Source organism: Otolemur garnettii, unplaced genomic scaffold, assembly GCF_000181295.1.
Source record: "Otolemur garnettii isolate 467f Iridium unplaced genomic scaffold, OtoGar3 scaffold00004, whole genome shotgun sequence".
NCBI classification, from domain to species: domain Eukaryota; kingdom Metazoa; phylum Chordata; class Mammalia; order Primates; family Galagidae; genus Otolemur; species Otolemur garnettii.
In genome coordinates this window covers 42,677,203-42,694,555 of record NW_003852399.1, presented here as the reverse complement: position 1 = coordinate 42,694,555, position 17,353 = coordinate 42,677,203, and positions in this window count along the sequence as shown.

Genomic DNA, 17,353 nt, shown 5'->3' with positions numbered 1-17,353 from the left:
TTTTTCTAGATGAATCCACAAACTTAATTAGCCTCATATTCTTAACTTTTTACACTGTGCCTAAAATTATTATTTTGCTACTACATAAAATGTAAAATTTAAGAGGTTTCTCAAACAAAAAAACCCATACCTTTAAGAATCTGAAGAGCATTTCATGTTCTTGTTTAAAAATCCTTATTTTTAAACAATAGAACTTCTAAGGACATGAACTTGTATCAGCCTTGCAGCAATTCAAGGTAAAAAAAGGATTAATCTGATTAGATTTATGGATGTCGTTTTTGTCTAATAGAGTACACAGCATCTTTTAGAGAATTGCACTATTGAAAACATCAACAGCTTGAACTAAGAAAAGATGGCATTAATAAAAGAAAATGAAAAGAGACCCTTGAATTGCTAAATATATGAGGCAGAAAGGCTGATGTGTGTGTTCTTTGCTTCATAATTTTGACTAGGTTGGTTCTGGACCGAGCAATGGGAGGTACAATTAACATTAATTCTGGGAATGTCTCATATTTTACTTTCTGAAATTCATAATTTAAGGCACATTTTAAATCGAATAATTTTTACCATTTAAAGTAGAGCACATAGAATAAGACATGGATTAATTCATCTGAGAGACAATATTTCACTTTCTTTAATACGTGTTTTTATTATATTTTTACTAACAACATCTATACATAAATAATGATGGACATATTAGGTGTACTCATAAACATCAGAGCGTGCATTTTGAAAGTTTCAGAATTGACTATTAACATTTACTATTTTGGGGTGTTTATAGCCTCCTTTTCCAGAGTCTGCTAATGAGACACTTAATGAACAACAAAGCTGTCATATAACTTCTTGTGAAAAATAGAAATATCTATTAATTAACTAAAATTAAGAAGGGGATAGTTACATATGGAATACTAATTATAAAATCAATTTTTTATTCCAATGGAAACCTTCACAGCCTTTTTGGAATATGTGTGAAACATTTGCTAAAACCATTTTTTTTCCTCCTGGTGGTGACAGCCAGACTGTTTAAGCTTATGATATATAATTTTCCAGACACTCTTTTTAGAATGCTCAGTAATATCATTTGGATGTAGATCAAGGCATGTGCAGATGCTGAGGCCCCACTCAAAGCAGCATAACAAATGAGAAGTCTCAGGAAAGAGTCCTTCTGCAATTCATAGTTTTGAAAAATAGCCAATTATCTAGATGAAATGATAAAGGGTAAGCAGTAGTATAGTTTTAAAAAATCTGTGTACTATCTCTTTGTGTGCAGAATAAGGAACTGAGGCAACTTTTGTGGGTAATTCAGACTAAGTAATATTTTTGAATGGAAGATATGTACCTAAGTAATTTGAATTATGGAGAGTTGATTGAAGTTTTCTTATTATGTAGGTGGTGTGTATTAGACTGTATAGGACATATTTGCACAGGTAGCTGTGTAAGTGACACGTGTACCAAATCCACAAGGAATTTGGCCTTATCATCAGAATCTTTACACTAATTGTCAACATCTACCAATGCAAGAATCTATGTTAGAGTTTCTTAACCTCAGCACTGTTGAAATTTTGGACATGGTTGTGTTGGGCTGCCCTATGCCTGATGGGATGTTTGTTATCATCTTGATCTATATCCACCAGATGCCAAGATACCCTCTTAGTAGTGACAACCACCAATGTTCCCAGAAATTGCTAATTGTCTCATTTGGGGGGTAGTGGGGTACCAACACTGTACTTGGTTGAGAACCACTGGTATTGCCTTTCCGATCTGCGCTTTCTAGGAAGAGAACTTAATAAGAACAGCTAAGCACAAAAAGGAAACAATGTGCTTTCACTGGAATCTTACAAGAACTTAATTCGAATCTAGATATTATAAAGTCATTCCCTTCTATTTCTATCAAGTTCTTAAACTTCAGTTAATAGAAGGGAAGCCTGAATGGGTGGCTAGAAAATTATTCTGTCATTCTGTTGTAGTCGATGCTGGGAGCTCTTCTGGCTGCATGCTAAGAGGAACACATTGGATTCTGCCTTGTTTATATTGGAGAACCTATAAGACAAATACAATTTGATTTTTAAAAAATATTGATCATCTCTTCTCCTACTGCTTGTATATAATTTTATGCTGAAGGAATAATTTCTCCTGAGGGGTTAAGATTGGTAAAGCTGAAGGGAATGAAGGGGTTAGTATATCCCTATCATTTCATGTAAAAATAACAGTTAATAGAAGGCTTTTAAATTTTGATGGGCTAGACCAGGAGTCAGCAAAATTTCTTTATTGAGCCAGAAAATATTTTGGGGGTTGTAGGTCTTAAGGTCTTTTTCACAACTATTTAGATTTGCTGTTGTAGCACAAAAGCATCCTCTGACAAATAGACATGGTTTTGTTATCAGTAAAACTTTATTTAGTGAAGGAATTGGCCTGTAGGCCATTCTCTACTAAAACCTAACTAGAATCACCAGCAAGAGCTGCCATCTTTCTTTGTGTTCTTCCTCGAGCTCATATCCCTGCCTTTCCTCCAGTGGAAATCACTACGCACATTTAAAATTGCTATTTAGTTCTGCGTAGATGTGTATCATTCATTTACTTTTTAAAATACAGGTTTATGACAAACATGTATGATAGATAATATATTGTTTAATTTTCCTTGGTTTTGAGCTTTCTAAAATTGTATTCTTATAAGAGATGTTATGAAAGCATGATAAATTGTGAAAACATTTTAGAGAGCTATTATTGTTGATGATACAAATTACATAGTACAGATGATCTCTGACTTACAATGGTTGGAATTACAGTTTTTTGACTTTTTGGCTTATTGAGATGTAACTCTACTGGAAGTCAAGTAACATCTGGGTTTATGATGATTCAACTTACAATTGTCCCAACGTATAGAGGCTTTGTTAGGATATTAAACACATTTTGACTTAATGATATTTTCAATTTATGATGGGCTTACAGGGATAGAACCCCATTGGAAGGCAAGGATAATTTATAATTGCCTGCCTATATTTTTGTATTTTTTCCACTGTTCATTTCAACTTAGTTTTAATTTATTAAGAAAAATGAATAAAATTATTTTTTGAGACAGAGTCTCACTTTGTCACCCTCAGTAGAGTGCTGTGGCTTCACAGCTCACAGCAACCTCTAGCTCTTGGGCTTAGGCGATTCTCTTGCCTCAGCCTCCTGAGTAGCTGGGACTATAGGCACCTGCCACAATGCCCAACTATTTTTTTCTTGCTGTTTGGCCAGGGCCAAGTTTGAACCCACCACCCTCAGTCTATGGGGCTGGTGCCCTACTCACTGAGCCATAGGCACTGCCCCCCAAATGAATAAAATTTTAATAAGTATAGTGGAAAGAACAACAATCACAATGAGGTGACTTTTTACTGAAAATCAATTCCTTCCATAAGGTACTCCTGTATCAAATCAGCAAAAAGAGGAAGAACCCAAAGGGTCAAATTCTGAGTCACTTTGTTTCTCTAGAGATTGTTCAGCTTTTCCTCTTTCAGTTCTCCTCCCCCACACCCAAGCAGAGGAGGCCTCAGTTTAGTACCTAATCAAGCTCACGGACAGCAGCTGAGGCCATTGAAGTTGATTTTTTTGGAAATTGAATATTCAGGAACAAAGTAAAATTGAACACAAGATGATAAAATTACTCAATGCATTTATTGTCAAATATAAAATATAATTTCTATTTAGTTATAACTAGCTGCAAAAGCCATACTACCAATGGCAAAATGTTAGGCATTACCAAAGCGAAAACTTATAAATCAAACGTAATCGATGTAAAAAATATGGGACCACAATGGAATGCTAACACTTCCTGAATGACAAGTTTAAATAACTTCTCTAAATTGGCCTGTTGCCATAGGGTTAATGACAGCACCATAACTATGGATGGGTAATTTTACAGCCTTTCCCATTCTGTCTGCAGCATTTAATGTGATTTCTGTTTTAGGGCTCTGATCTCCTGGCTGTGAATAAGTAATGTGAATGCATAAATAGATTTTCACAAAAGTATAAAATAGCATGTGGCAAATTGGAAGATTCATTGGGGAAGGGTTGGAGGGTCATGCAGATTGTTAATGGATCTAAAAACAATTTTCATTCAGCTAATTCATTTCTTGACTTGTTTTCTGAAAGAGCTCAGTGTGTAATCATTTCTCAAGGTCTGTTTTCTAAAATATTAGCTTTAAAAGAAGAAAGATCATTTTCCCTGTTAGGTCCCAATCTGAAACATTTTCAAGCTAACTCAGAGACAAAGAGAGATTGTGAAGAGTGCTCTTTAGAGAAAAATGTGCTTTTTGCTTGCTTCTTTTCAACAAGAACAGAGTTAAATAGGTTTGTCATGTGACTTTAGGATATGTGAAAAGCACCCTTTGGCCATAAAAGTTCCTTCTTCATCCGCGGCCTTATCTCTGACATTCCACAGTTAGAAGTGTCTTGCTTTAGTTTTAGCCTTCTTAGTTCTCTGGGAGTGGAAACACTGAACACTCATTTATACCGATGAACAATTAGTTTATGTGAGTCAACTTTTACGGCAACATCAAGGTCAATATGTGTTCATTTTGTATGTTCTTGGAACTTCATGTCTTATTTTATTTTTTCCTCATTCTAATAATGTGCCAATAATTGAATTCCTATTTGTACAGATGAAGAAACTGAGGCCCATTCAGAGCTATAAGTGGCCCTGTCCAAGGTCCCAAGGCTGATCAGAGGCAAAGCTGAGGCTCCAAGGCAGGCTTCTAACTCCAGTGTTTGTGCTCTTAAATCCCACACTGTGATGCTACAGAAAGAGGGAAATAAACAAAAAGGCGAGGTACTGACAGAGGCATTCACATAGGTGAAGGGTGAGAAGGGACACATGAGGATTCTAGAAGATGAGCCTGGCCTCTTCGTTGTTCAATTGTTTTTTATTTTCCTTCTTTTTGAAAAGGCTGAACTGGAAGTAGGCGTAGAATGATGATGCCTCAGCTATTATAGGTAGTACGAGGTTTCTAAACTGTAAATTATAACTTATTAGTGGGTCATGAAGGGTCCTAAAGTCAATATAGTGGATTACGAGCAGCATTTTGGAGGGGCTGGCGTAATATTAGGAGACTTTATTAAAATATGTCTTAATCTATATCACGGGAGTTAAACAATGTTAAGGACCAGTGATCAGAAAATGAGAATTTCCTAAGGTATTTCCTCAAAGGTATGTGATAATATATGTACAATAGCGGGTACTGGGGTGTTCTCAACATCCACCCCCCTCTTGCTCTGTTATGTAGCAGTGCACAGTTTTGGAGATTTATCATAGCTCTAGGGGCAGAAAGTGATTAATTTGAGCAATCTTTTTTTTGTAATTCTCCCCAGAATTCCTATTATAATTATTTCAGCCTTCCAGGCCTCAGTCAAGCAGCCTGTACTATTCTCTAGAGGGAAGAGTTATATGGCCAGCATTTTAATAAAAATCAAACAGAAAAGAATAGAAAATAGTAGAGTGCAAAATAGGGCTCCATAGCAAGGAGAGGGCACACTAGAACCAGGGCTGGGGCCACCTGCAGATGGGATGTGAGACAAGTAGTGGGAGAGATGTTATACGGGCAACATTAGCTGGAAAGAGCTTGGATTTTTTTTTTTTTTCTTTCTTACTAGTGGCTTTTTGAATTGGAGTCTCGTAAAAATAACAATGCTTCTAAGATCCCGACTCTATGCCAGGGACTGCTCTAAGAACCTTACTTACATACATTGTCGAATCATCACTGCAAGTCTGTGATTTCCAGACTCTTCTTAATTCCATTTGACAGATGAAGAGATGGGCAGAGAGCTAAGTAATTGTGTCCAGAGTCCACAGCAAGTATCATGAAGAGGAGTGAGGTTCAGCACCAGGCTGCTTGGCTCTATAATCTGCTCACAAAGACAACACTATACTGGCCATCAATCTGACGTCAATAGTGTATGATTTAGTTTTATATTAACACAATTTGCATTTTATTGTGAAATAAAATGTAGGAGAAACTGGCTCACAGTTGGTAAAGTGTTCACATTTTCAGCTTAGTTTCAATGTATGTGTATGCATTTTTTTAAAAAACCACATGAAACAACTTTTTTAGAGTTTAGAATATATGTAATATTTAAAATGAAGTAGCACAATTGCCTTTAAATCAGTGATTTTTTAATAAGAAAAGGGGAAGGGTGAATTAAAAATATAGAGGCGAATTCATTTTCAACTGTTTGATGGGGAATGTAAATAGTCAACATCTAGAAAATCTGGACTATTTTCAGGGTTTAATCAGAAAAGCTGAACCAGTAGATGTGATACAGAATAAAGGAGGTATAAATGGATTAGATCTAGGTAATTAAGAATCCTAGTGGACATGTCTATGTAACAGGGGTCCTCAAACTTTTTAAACAGGGGGCCAGTTCATTGTCCCTCAGACCGTTGGAGGGCCGGACTGTGGTCCCTGGGATGAGTTGGCTGTTAAGCAGGACAGGCAGTGGTGGCAAAAACACCCAGTGGGCCGGATAAATTTCCTAGGTGGGCCGCATGTGGCCTGCAGGCCATAGTTTGAGGACTCCTGAACTATAAGAATTCTTAGGTTTAGTATTGGTCCTAACCCATCCTAGAAAAAGTGCTACATATTTCATTGCTGAATATCACTATGGTCACCTTCAAAGCACTTCCCTTAGGAAGCTATGCACCTATATGAGGGCCTCGTTCATCCTCCAAAATACTTTTTCTAGGATGTGTTTGTGAACTTAATTGTCAGAATTCGTACGACAACAGCTCTGGTGGTCATTCCAGGAAAAGAGTTCCAAAATTTCTTTGAAGGGGGGACTAAGTGCTGATGTTGGTGCACAGCTTCCCCAGGGGAACACTTTGAAGGTGACTATAGGGATATTCAGCAATGAGGTTTGTAGCACTTTTTCTAGGATGAGTTTGTGAACATAACTGTCCCACCTTGTAGACTGGCTACTGGGGAGGAGAGTAGAACATGCAATAGGTAAGGGCAAGAACAAACCAGAAACTTAGTTGATCTCTCATCACCTCTAACTCTGATGATACCTGCTAAAGAAGCCGGTACCCTTTGCCATAGAGCCACACACATACCTGGCCCAGCTTATAGCAAAGGAGGAGGGGAAGATCCAGTGGAATCTGGAGATGCTGTAAGCCTGGCTGTTAAACAATGAGATATGCTTTCAGCAGGTCAGCAGTGAGGTATGTGAGCTGCTGTATCCAACGACTCTTATACCACCCTTCAAAGTGGAAGGATAGAAGAGAGAGAGAGGAAAGAAAGGGCAGGAAGGAAGGCAGGAAGAAAGGAGGAGGGAGGGAGGAAGGGAATGAAAGAAGGAAGGAAGGAAAAGGGGAAGGGGAGAGAAATGGAAGGAAAAAAGGAGAGAAATCAAAGGAAGAGAAAGAAAGGGGCTGCACCCTCCCTTCTGTTTACTAAATATCAGGCATATTTTCATTGTGGGCAACCCTCAGTTGGTACCAGACAAGAAGGAAATTCTAGGAAATGTCGTAACAGGTACAAAGCCACGACAGTTTTGATCAGCGAACTTTGATTTTTTTAAGCTTTATCAGGAAGAGACAAAGTTGAGTAGTTTAGTGCAAGACTTTAAAATGAACATTATTTCAAATATGATTTTATCAAGGATAAAACTCGATGAAAATGACAAATCCTATGTGTTACGGGTAATTATATTCTTGCACATAAAAATGTAAAACTTTCAAAATTTAAAAGACATTTGGGAACACAGTCTGTGAAACTTGCCAAGTTTTTTTTAAGGAAAGAAGAAAGTATTTTGGGTGTGAGTATGTATATATATTTTTGCTTTTTTTGTGTGTATACTTCTTTAAAGTAAATTGTTTTTCTTTTACAGATGTTAACAAATCAACAAAACAAAAAATAATACTATGGTCAGAAATTTGTGGATAGAGACAGAATAAGGGAAGAGAATAGAGGCATTAAAATTCAGTAAGTTTATCGTGGCTAAATTAAAATTTGTGCAGGGTTGGAAGCAGTAGTGGAACAATGAGGGATGAGAAATGGCCTTTGGAAGTAGCTCATGACTGAGAAAAGAAATTATATTGGGAGGATGCCTCAGAATAACGAGAGACTTCTAATTCTGCAGCTCAACTCCTTGTTCAGAACGCAAGCCAGATTTGCTGTGGAGATGGCTATGGCTCCCTCAGTAGAATTGGCCATGAGTATGTGATTGTTTCTGTGGGAGTAGGAGAATCCTACTATTTAGTCTTTCTTTCTTCCTTCCTTCCTTCCTCCCTCTCCCTTCCTCCTTCTCTCCTTTTTCTCTCTCACTCCCTTTTATCCCTTTCTCTTTCTCCTCTCTGGTCCCCTTTTTTCCTCTCTTCCTCATAAAATGGAGATAAAGGAAGCATATATATATATATGTATATATACACACAGATACAAATATATAAATACATATGTATACAAATACATATATATGTAAATGTGTAGTAATTCTTGCTTATTATGACAAGAGCTTTATTTACCTAATATATTTAGGAAAGGCATGGGCTCTGGAGTCAGGATTAGGGTTCAAGTCCTTGTCTCATCTCTCGCCATGTGGTCTTTAACTCATGAAGTAATGGATTTGTAAGGCAAAATGTTAAGGTCATGTAAAAATGAAAAAAGCAGAAAAGAGACCTAAAGTACAGGAGCTCAGATTACATGGGACTGAGATTTATTTTTCTTTCACATGATAGTCCAGACGAAGGTTACAATCTAAGTCGGGAGGCAGCTCTACTTCTGGAGGTCCGCAGGGTCCAATCTCCTTCTGTCTTGGGGTTCCATTATTCCCTAGATTACTGTGCTCATCCAGAGATGGACTCTGGCACCATCAGCACATCCACCCACACAAAAGGAGTGGGAACAAGTGGAGGGAAATGGGCTTTAATGACATGACTCAGAAGTTGGTCACTTCACTTCTCCTTATAAACCAGTGGCCAGAACTTATGGACATAGTCTCTAGCCTGGGTGCCAAGAACCTTGCTAAACCTTGGGAGGTTATATTGAAACTAAGGAGAATGAAAAAACATTCAGGAAGCTGTCTCTGCCAGTAGTAAAGAAATGAATACATACCTAATTAGTACCAGTTTCTTAACCAAGGAAATGGGAATGAAATCCTATTTAAGAAGATAACTATGAGAAATATATGAGATACTTATTTAGGTATACTTTGTTTTATTGTGCTTTGCTTTAAAGGACAGTCTTTTTAACAAATTGAAGGTTTTTGAGCACCGTGCTTTGGGAAAGTCCAGTGGCACCAATTTTCCAATAGTATGTGCTCACACTGTGTTGTGTTTTGGTAATTCTCACACATTTAAAACTTTTTCATTGTTATATCTGTTATGGTAGATCTGTTATTATCAGTAATCTTTGATGTTACTGTTGTAATAATTTTTGGGGGGCATCACAAACTTTACCCATACAAGAAATGAACTTAATCTATACATGTTACATGTGTACTGACTGTTCCACCAACTGGCAATTGCCCCATCTCTATATCTCCTTGGGCCTCCCTATTCTATAAGATAAAACAATATCAAGTTTAGGCTAGTTCATAACCCTACAATGGCCTGTAAATTTTCAAGTGAAAGGAAGAGTCACACATCTCTCCTTTTAAATTGAAAGTTAGAAAAATTAAGCTTAGTCAAGAAAGCATATGAAGGCTGAGATAGGGTAAAAACTAGGCCTCTTGTACTAAATAGTTAGCCAACTTGTGAATGCAAAGGAAAAGTCTTAAAGGAAATTAGAAATGCTACTTCAGTGAACACATGGATGATAAGAGAGGGAAACAGCCTTATTGTTGATATGGAGAAGGGTTTAATGATCTGGATAGAAGATTAAACCATCCACAGGAGTGCCTTGAGCCAAAGTGTAATCCAGAGCAAGGCTGTAACTCTCTTCAATTCTATGAAGGCTGAGAGAGGTGAGAAAAGTGCAAAAGAACAGTTGGAAGCTGGTGGAGGTCGCTTCATGAAAAGAATCTCAGTAACATAAAAGTGCAAGGTAAGGTAGCAACTCCTGATCTAAAAGCTGTAGCAAGTTATCCATAAGAAGGTGGCCACTCTACACAACAGCTATTCAGTGTAGACGAAATCATTTTCTATGGTAAAAGATACCATGTAGGGCTTTACAGCTGCCTGACTTCAAAACTTCAAAGGCCAGGCTGACTCCCTTGTTAGGAGCTAATGCAGCTGGTGACTTTATATTGAAGCCAAAGTTCATTTACCATTTTGAAAATCCTAGGGCCCTTAAAAATCATGTTAAATTGACTCTACCTGTCCTCTAAAGATGGAACAACAAAGCCTGGATGACAGCACACTTGTTTATAGTAGAGTTAACTGAATATTTTAAGTCTATGTTGAGACCTACTGCTCAGAAGAGATTCTTTTCAAAATGTTATTGTTCATTGGCAATGTACCTGGTTACCTAAGAGCTCTGATGGAGGTATACAAGAAGAGTACCATTTTAATGCCTGATAACCCAACATCCATTCTGTAGCCTAATGGATCAAAGAGGAATTTTACCTTTCAAGTCTTTTAAGCACACATTTCATAAAGTTTCAAATTTCAAAGATAGTAATTCTTCTAATGGAAGAGAACATTCACGATTCCTGGGAGGAGGTCAAAATAACATTCATTTCTGATTCTGTCTCAGACCTTGCTCTATGTAATGATTTTGCTGTTCTGCTTTGATATTGGAAGATGTCTGGAGCTCAGGAATTGCAAAAAATATAAATACATGTTACAGGAACAGTTATGGCTTCTAAATATTTTTCAAGTGATCTGAAAAAGAAGAAACTTCAGGAATATGAATTACGTGCCTAACAATGTGATAGGAAGATGACGTTCCCCTCGTTCCATGATAGGAAGTTAGGGACAATTCTCAGTACATTCCTTGGCCCTTAAACATAGTTTCTCATTGGTTATAGGAAGAAATAGTTTTTAATTTGAAAAGCCAACAGTTATTTTGGAATACATAAAATTTATGGGAAGAGTGGACAGAGATGATCAGTATGGTGAATGTTTCACATTTATAAGGAGGTCTTAACAATGGTGGAAAAAATTATTCTAGCTGATGGCAGTTGCCGTAGTGAACAGCAACATGCTTTACTCATTAGATGAGAAGGAGAGTGGAGAAAAAATGGAGACACACCTTTCTTACAGGAGAAATCTCGTCACTGAGCTTGTAAGCAATGTGAGGAACAGTAATTCAGGAAAGAAGGGAAGCCCATCATGTTCTGATACTGAGAAGAAGGTAAATGGGAAAATGCATTTTATAATGAAAAATTTGAAAAATCGACAAAGGATTTGCAGCAGAAGAAATGAGACAGGTGGAAGGAGAGAAACTATTTTCTACTGTGAGATATGCAAGAGGAAGCATGGACTTCATCCTGGAGATTGCTTCAAGAAGTGTCACATGCAAAGCATTTATAAACAAAAACACTTTAATTAATGTATATAACCTAAAACAGGTAATACAAGCATTAGATGAGTTTATATTTTTTTCTCTTTTAAAACTATAGGATAATTATAAGTAATCCACCAACCTCTTTCCCACCCCAAATAAATAAGAGCTGGGAATATGTGGGTGGCAGAAACATTGGATTGGAAAGTTTTAACTGGAGTTTGCAAGAGGTTGATTCCTAACTTCATGATGACTTTGAGGGGTTTAAGACTTCAGTGGAGGTAGTCATTGCAGACGTGGAGCAAGAGAGTGAGAATGGAAAGTGGAGCCTGAGATGTAAAAGAGTTGCTGTAATCTGCTCTGATGACTGAACAAGTGGTTTCCTGGAATCCACTGCTGCTAAAGATGCTGTGAACACTGTGGAAACCACCCCACTGTGTTAAGAGTTTCCCTAAACTTAGCGGATAGAGCAGTGGCAGGGTTTGGGGGGACTTCAGGCTTGAAAGATACTCCACTGTGGGTAACATGCTATCAAGCAACAGCACGTGCCACAGAGAAAGCTTTTATGAAAGGAGGAGTCAGTCAAGGCAGCAAACTTCATTACTGTCTTCTCTTAAATTTCCATAGCTGCTCCAACCCTCAGCAACCACCCCCCTCCTCAGTTAGCAGGAAACAACATCCAGGGAAAAACCTCTATCAGCAAAAAGGTTAGGACTTGATGAAGGCTCAGACATTTTAAAATTATGTACTTTTTAAAGATATACTGTTATTATATACTTAACAGACTAAAGTATAAACATAACTTTGTATATACTGGGAAACCAAAAGTTTGTATGGCTTGCTTTAGTCGGATATTCACTTAATTGTGGTTAAGAACTGAACCCATAATACCTATGAGCCATGCCTACACCAAAAAAATGCTCTATAAACTGTCAAACACTTGATGATTACATTAATTTTTTTTGCAGTTTTTGGCCGGGGCTGGGTTTGAACCTGCCACCTCCGGCATATGGGGCCGGTGCCCTACTCCTTTGAGCCACAGGCGCCATCCCAAGAATTACATTAATTTTTATTTCTACTTGTAAGTTGTCATGCATGACACCTAACTTGATGTAGATATACTAAATATATTTAGGTATATCTAAATACATTAGATAGGTATATAGATAATTACCTATCTAATATTTAAGATAGGTAAATATCACTTATCTAAATAGTGCAAGTTTAAGGTTTATGTAAAGTTTCTTTAATCTCAACTTCCTATTAACCTGAAAAGTAAATAAATTGGGCTTGCGTGGATATAAAAAAGTCAGCCCACTTAATTTTGCTTTGCCTATGTATATTTGCTTTTGTAAGTAGACTAATTGAATGTTTAGAAACTTTCACAAAGTATGTGAACTAATCTGTTTCTTTGGCAATTTAGAAAACATAGCTTTAATATGCAGTTTCTAAATAGTTTCTTTTTTAGTATCCTTCATCATACTTATTTCTGTGTGTATCATGAAACACACATGGTGGCGGTGATAGAAAAATTATCCATAGTAATGATTAAAATACATTGAAGACTTTTTATGTTCTAGACACTGTACTACAAACTGTGTTATCCTATGTCAGCACAGTAAACCTTTGAGATGGTCGTTATTCTCATTATATCTATGAAAAATTTAAGTCTGGGGAAAATAAGTGTCACATAGATACTTTGTTTTTATTTGTTTATCTCTTAGGATATAAAAGTATAAGTTTATGTCATATTTTAGAAGGAAAGAGGAAAGGGAGAGGAAAGGAATCACTTACAGACTGTAGGAATTGCTTTGTTAGCAAAGTCGGGATTTGAACTCATTTTCTTAACTCTCATTATATATAATGTGAATAAGGTGTTCAGATATGTTTGTTTTCCAGTCACCTGATTATTAACTTCCATTCAGAATCAAATAATAGCTTACTTAATGCTGTAGCCTAATTTTAACTTTCTTAGTGCTCGAGACAGACTCCTCTGGAGAAAGCTCCTATTATAGCAACCTCTGTGAAAGATGAAGTAGAATTTTTCATTCATAAGACCAGTAGATAGCTTCCCAGAAAAAAGGAGACAATATAACAGTAGACGGATTCACTGGGTCCTTTCTGTGCTACAAAGGGGAGGTGGGGCAGTGAGGAGAATAAAGCCAAGAAAAGCAACTTTATGTCCTTTGCTGGCTTAAGATTTAATATAAATTCGGGGTCATAACATTTCTGTTAAGAAAACTTTTCTTTTCCTGAGTATCTTTAATCATGGCTTTTTAAAAAATTTAAATGATTTTATGCTTTGTAGTTTAGTGAAAGGAGTGATCTTTTAATGAATGACTGTGGTCATAAAATTTGAAAAAACACTGATGGACTCAATAGGCACACTATATGTGCAAGTATGAGGCTTTTGTTTTATTTGCAATTTGCAGCAGAATGTGATGGAGAAAATATTGTAGCAGTTTTATAAAATAGACACAAATAGCATTAGAAATGGTATATGTAAAGAGCTGAATCGTTACAATAATGAGATTCTGACTGTAGAGATCTGTTAGTCAAAATATACAATTTGATTTAGGAAAAAATGTAGCAAGTGGCAATAAGTCACTTTTTGATCTGTTAGGTCAGTTGGATTAGATTCAGGTATGGGAAGGGAAATCTGACATTCTGTCATTGACATCATCATCCTGGTCAGGAGTGTGGTAGGTTTACTGACGTTGTGAAATGAAGCAAAATGAACTTGCAGTGGCAATAGTGACAGTTTCTTTTTCTGGTGAACTCTGCCTCTCCCTGCAAACATTACCCTATACTCAGGAGTCACCCTCCGACCCAGGGGAGCCAGTGGAGAAATGGAAACAAAAAAACAAATAGTGGTTAGACTGGCAAATGTGAGGTGAGATCTTACTGTTGAAATATTTTGTTCCATACATCTACCTCTCTGTTTTTGTGCCAGTACCATGCTGTTTTGATCACTATGGATTTATAGTATAGTCTGAGGCCTGGTAACGTGATTCCTCCAGCTTTATTTTTATTTCTGAGTAATATCTTGGCTATTTGAGGTTTTTTCTGATTCCATATAAAATGAAGTATTATTTTTTCTAGATCTTTAAAGTATGACAGTGGAGCTTTAATAGGGCTTACATTAAAATTATATATTGCTTTGGGTAGTATGGACATTTTAACAATGTCAATTCTTCCCAGCCATGGAGAGTATTTCAAATTGTATATGAAAACACCACACTGTGCCCTATGATTGCATTAATGGACACAGCTATGATTTAATAAAAAAAAAAAAAAAGAAATATTTGGCTTTCCTTTTCTCCTCTTGGCTGGTTTACATTTTAATTTATTTCACCTGCATATGCTCTTGACACTTTCACAAACAGATGACAGCAACAGGATAGGGTGGTGGGTAGTAAAGTTTGGTGGTCAAAGAATACAGGGGTATTTGTGTATTTTAATGAGGAGGCTGGAGTAATAGTTGGAAATGATGAAGGGAAATAATGGTATCCACCCACCTTCTAGCTCCTGGGGTGGGGGGAATTCTCAAAGGAAGAATCTCTACTTTATTCCAGAGCACTTAAAAATAAATAGTATTAAGTCATATTTCCATTAGGCCAAAAAGCTGAAAAGTGCTAAAAAAAAAAAAAAAAAGAGTTGAAGATGCAGGATATTTATGCTGAAAGCACAAATTGTCAGGTATCCTTTATTAAAAATTATCCTAATTTCTTCACTCATCAAAGCGTATCTCTTTCCCCACATTCTTACTTACCATGGGCATTTTCAATCTTTTTACTTTTTTCCCAATCTGCCAGATGAACCCTCCTGGCTTTTTGTTTTAAATTTCATTCATTTGGTTAGTAAGGTTCAATACACTTTGGACTATTGAAATTGTTATAGGCACTTTACATTTTTAATATGAGTCATGTAATTTTTATAATATTAGTTTTAATGAAGTAAAATGATTACATTTATTCATTATTCTTCCCCACTGGGATTTTAAAGTTGTCATCTATTGCTTTATTTTCATATTTTTCTTAAACTATTAGATCCTTATGGAGATTCTATGTCTTATTAAGGTGCACTAATTGCTTTACTAAAGTCCTCGATAATGTTATTCAGATCAAACATTCAACATTTATTTTAAGTGAGAAAAAGAGGTGAAGATCTGAGATTAAACCAGAGCACAGCCATTGGAGATAAATAGATATGTAGTCAGATAGGTTGGGTATTGTGCTCTGTTAAACTGGACGCCTTTCAAAGGTTCATGGCATTAGTCTCTGCTTTCTTATTTCCAGAAATATGCGTCTCATGGAAACACTAAAGGAATCCTGATTTTGTCCTTATAGTTAGAATATGAAATGCTTATTTGACTTTATAGCTTTTCCTACTGAGATAGTGTCAATATTTTGTTTTCTGGAGAACGCTTTTATTCTTTAGGGAAAAATATTCGTATTTTACCACTACTTTATTAAAAGTTGAAACTTGGTACAGTAAAGAACCCAGGTTCCTTCTCCCCCGCCCACCCACCCATATGCTGTGTTTTTTTATTTAGTGCTTTGTGGATGGAACTCAGAGAGTCAATTAGAGTTTTCATCAGGCTGGAATTCATGAAGCACACCGAAAAAATAAATATCTGTGACTACCTTCCTTGGCAGCCAGAGGGAAGGCTCATAATTCTCATCTGTGGTCTTGGCTCTGAAAGGGTTTATGTATTTAGTGAAATGGAGCCTTGTTTTCTGCCTATTCTAATTCCCATTAAAATTACTTTATACCTGACATTTTATTGCACAGCCTATTATTTCTCATGTTAGCTTTTCTTTCCTTTTTCCCCTTAAAAGTTTTTATTACTGTGTTACTTCTTGGTTCTGTCTTTCATAGCTGAGTTCCACTTTTTCTGAAAGTGAGGAAAGGTGATTTGTAAGAGATAAGCAGGAACTAAATCATGAAAGGTCTTTTTTGTTATGTGAGGGGAGTGACACTTAAGGTCAAAGAAAGAGGGAAGTGGCACAAACAATTTATGTTTTCTTAAGATCACTTTACAATGGAAGAATTTATGGAGACCGAGATCAATAGATTTAATTATTTGAACATAACAAGGCTGCAGTGCCCAAATCAAAAAGACTAAACTGGGACAACTATTTATAATAAATGTGATGAAGATCAATCATTTTAGTATTTAAAGAGTTCATTCAAATTGAGAACAACAGCAGGAAGAAGATCTCATAGATAATAGAGTGAGACATTAATAGATAATTAGAAAATAAAATAGGCTAAGAAACTTACCGGTATGCAAATTAAAACACTGGGGAGGTTTCATTTTTTTACTTGTAAGATTAGGAGATTTTAGAAAAAGAATTATAACCAGATTACCTAATGGTGACAAAAGTCTAGAAAAACAATTTTCATGCATTGCTGATGGGAACATAAATTAACATAATCTTCGTGGGCACAATTGTGTATTGAGTTTGCAAATTGCTTAGTCAGTGACCTAGGAAACTTTCATCTTGAAATTTTAGCTAAGGAGATAATCTGAAGTCTAGAATAAGGGAGTCCTCCTTGGGCTATTGTGATACTTAAATGAGATAACTCATTTAAAACAGTACATTTCCTGGCACATATCATATAAGTACAAAATGAATGTTATTGTGGTACAAATGTGGGCCATAATAATGTCCAAAGTCTCTGCTAATAGTAGTCATTTAGATTATTGTGTGGCAGAGAATAACAAGACCAATTTGGTTTGCTACATTATTTTAAAACAACTTTCAGGAAATAATTTGACAATTACGACATAAAAATATTCATCTTGAGACATTTTTAACCTAGAAAAAATCTCTTTGTAATAGCATAAATAATGTTGCATTTACTCATTACTGCAGAATGATCATATTTTGAAGAGAAACTTGAAATAGAAAAAAAAATCCAGTCTGGTA